This window comes from Cyprinodon variegatus, unplaced genomic scaffold, assembly GCF_000732505.1.
Source record: "Cyprinodon variegatus isolate N-32 unplaced genomic scaffold, C_variegatus-1.0 Scaffold328, whole genome shotgun sequence".
In the NCBI taxonomy this organism is placed as follows: domain Eukaryota; kingdom Metazoa; phylum Chordata; class Actinopteri; order Cyprinodontiformes; family Cyprinodontidae; genus Cyprinodon; species Cyprinodon variegatus.
The window spans coordinates 609753-613454 of record NW_015150781.1 but is presented as its reverse complement, the minus strand read 5'-3'; the positions used below and the strand labels follow the sequence as shown (position 1 = coordinate 613454).

Below are 3702 nucleotides of genomic sequence, written 5' to 3'. Positions count from 1 at the left end.
ATCTGACTGGATGATCTGGTGAACTGGAAAGTGACCTGAGATGACATGATGTGAATTGGAGCTATAGAAATAAACTGAATAGAATTGAATTCAAGTTTAGATCTCAAATCAAAGCCTGAAATCCGACTGCTTGGCAGTTAGAATAGTTAGTATTAAAGTTAAAATTCTTTACACTGTAAAAAAAAACTAATTTAATTGTGTATTTACCATTAATTTGAGCAGGTACGTGATATAGTTTGCCAATTGAATGAGTATTTTTACTCTTAAAATAAGATAATTAGATAAAATGCACTTGAAATAAAACAATTCAATTGTGTTTTCTTATTTTAAGTGTAAATTGAGATGACATGATGTGAATTGGAGCTATAGAAATAGACTGAATAGAATTGAATTTAGTTAATTAATTATGTCTCCTGACCTTTACTGGTTGATCTTTATTCAGACCCTAATGATTTTTAATTGGCCCCATTCAAAGGGCCTGCATTTCTAGAAAGAAAAAAATCCCTTTTTATTGATTATATGTAATTAAATTCCTGAGAGCCTCAATATTTTACTAGCTTAAAGCCATAACTATTAAAATTATATATAAAAACTATTAAAATAGGAAATGACCAGTTTTTACAATGCACCGACGTTCCAATTCATTGAGAGGCACCTTGAAGGTTGCAACATTTTATTTCTCCTTTTTATAGTTCTGATAAAACCAGGTTGGTATTTAGATTAGAAGATCAACTGAATATAAAGCAGATTTTGGCTCTTAGAAGAATATGACGCCAGCATCAGTTCTCCTGCAAGCTGAAACAGAACCAACAGACGCTCCATGTTAATGAGCTCAGGTCAGTGACTCTGCAGAGGTAAACCAGCTTGTTGCAACAAGTTAAATGTAGCATCTTTACAAGGAAAAATTACTGGGATCACTGAAAACAGAAACTGAAAGAGTGTCGTTTATTCTGCGCCTGAGCTGCAGCAGCTCGGAGGAAACGATGTGATTGCAAGGAGAGAGAGAAAAAAACAAACAATAGAGAAAATAATATGTTTTAATGAAGCTGAAGTGATATTGCACAAATGTTTACAGTACGCCACTCCCATGAAACTAAGCAGCTAACGGTTGAAATGTTCCCTGAAATGACTCAATGTGACTGTTTCAGTCAGCATCAGATCTGAAGGTGGAGAGTTAATTCAGTTGTTTTTTTTATTCAAGAGAAGAAAAGGTTATTTGAAAGGAAATGACTTAAAGCAAACATTGTATTTAAACATATAGGTTATGTATTAATTAGATTATCAGGATTTAGAAGTTCAGGTTTGGGGAAGTTTTCCACTCAAAGGGAGAAAACGTTCCAGATGAAGCTTTTAGCCGATAAAGAGATTCAGGTCATTTCTGAGTTTTTACCAAATGGTTAAAATCACGCAGCAGAACCAGAAAACCTGACCGTCTTGGTGTGAAACTTCAGAGCCGCTCCAGCAGCAGCAGCAGCAGCCTCACCCTGTTCTCCACACTTAACCCCGCTTTGCTCACAATCACAGGAACTCCTACTATTGCAAGGCTGGTGTAAAAACGAGGCGTGTCTGGGTGCTTCCCAGAGGCCTTTGCAGTAGGTGGGGGACATTCCTTTGATGTGAACCTGCAGCGTTAGTATTTAGCTGTTGTCATAACAGGGAGGCTCTATGATTTATGCCTCCTCGGTGTCATTAGACTTGGCATGGACTCGCAAAGGTCTAAACTCTGCACATGAATAGAGGAGGAGTAATTATGACCGCTTTGTTGGAGCGAACATCCAACCTGCTGTCTGGCTGCAGAAGAAGCGACGCACCGAAACATCTGAGGGAAAAACACCGTCGCCATGTTTAGTCTAGATGCTCATCAAACAGAAAATTAAATATAATCCAACCAAACTGGGACATTGGTCCTTAGAGGGAATGAGGATGGAAGTTTGTTTGTTTCAATGGTTTTTATCCAAAACGTCAATAAATCAATTTCTTATATTGATGAGGCTCAGTGGTGGGATAATAAAATGTAAACTAAATGCATTTAGTCATTTTTATTCTTAGTGACCGATTTATTTTTTTTAAAGATGCACAGAAATGTTTCCATTCGTTTCTCATCTTAAACCATAAAAAAGAAATGAAAGATTGGAGCAAAGTGATGGAGAAAGCATGTGCAGAGTTAGGATCCAATCAGATTAGGACTATTTATTTTAAATATTTGGTAGTAGATTACTTTCTGCAAATGAGAGATTTATTCCAGGAGAAAAACATAAGAAAACAGATCTATAGAACTTTGTAGATCTGAAACAAACATATTTTAAGGTTAATTTCTTTTAGTGTTCTTTGTAATTTCAGGATTCTTTCAGGAACAAAAGCAGAATCGACATTAACTAAGCTTAAAACAATATATTTTTTAGTTTTACAGTAATGAAGTGAGTTGGTATTTTAGTTTTCAGCTTTATAAATAACCAGAGACCCTGACAGGATTCTTGCTCTTTTCATTTTTATCCTAATTTGTGTTTTTTTTTATACACCTGACTTTATGATGTTAAGTGTAAAAGTTTGAACTTCTGAATCAAAACCAGGCCCTAAATCACCTCTTTTCTTTTTCATCATCTGCAGATTAGACTAATCATTAAGAGTTTCATGTTACTTGTCTGGAGTTTGTTCCTTCTTGTTAACGACGCCTTTAGAAAAGGATTTGGGCTGTTGGGCCTCAGGCTGTTGTCTCCTAATTAGATATTTCTACCCTAGTTATAAAGTCATTAAAATAAAATACATTTAATTATGTTCAGGCTAAAAATTAGAAATACAAAAAAATCAAGACCAGATGATTGATAAGCAGTTCCAGTTTCTGAGTTTTGCTGCAGGAAATGTTGAAGCTACTCGATGCTAGCATGTGCTGGGAATAATAATTAACCAGTCAGTGAATCTGGAAGTTTGAATCTAAAATCAGTCGGATGATAAAAAGATCAGTTCTGATGGATTCCAGATGGAGTGCAGGCGGTTAGAGATGAGGAGGAATTGGGATTTTAACCGCAGCTCTTTGAGGACTAAGGCTACTTTCACCCTGCAGACAAATGTGGCCCCATACACATTTATTTAAGTTTATTATTTATTTAAGTTTATTATTTTGCCCTGAAGTGACTGAGGTGAGATTTTTTCCTGACTCTGTGAATAGACCAAGTCATGTGGAATCGGACTATTTCCAGTCTGAGCTGGTCCCCATTGTTTCTGGATTTAAACCGATACTGGTCTGAATGTGACTGCGGTCTGACCAGCCATGTGACCCATACCTGAATTAGTTAATGTCACTCTGTACTGACGGAACAAAACAACTCTAAAAGAAAAAAACATGGAGGACGACATAGACGGAGGTCTACAGTGGAGGGACGATAACATTTGGGAATTGATAAATATTTGGGCGGATCCAACAGAAGCTTGAGGGGAAATAATGTCGCAGGTCAGTTTACTACGATGCTGCACCGATGATCAGAGATGCTGCTGCTCCTCTTCCTCATTCATCTCTTTTTTCAGATTTTCTGCTGTATCATCCGGCTACTTCCACTTCTTAACAGCTTTAAATCCATCCCTAGAAACAGACTCCTATTCATTTCAGTTCAATTCTATTCAGTTTATTTCTATAGCTCCAATTCACATCATGTCATCTCAGGTCACTTTCCAGTTCACCAGATCATCCAGTCAGATTGATTCAAA

At 36.6% G+C, this 3702-nt stretch overlaps 1 protein-coding gene across 2 annotated transcripts in view; it reads left to right on the top strand.

The window, feature by feature from the left end:
- Positions 1-3702, top strand: part of pof1b (premature ovarian failure, 1B) — a 48856-nt gene that overhangs the window by 8360 nt on the left and 36794 nt on the right. The window lies entirely within an intron of this gene.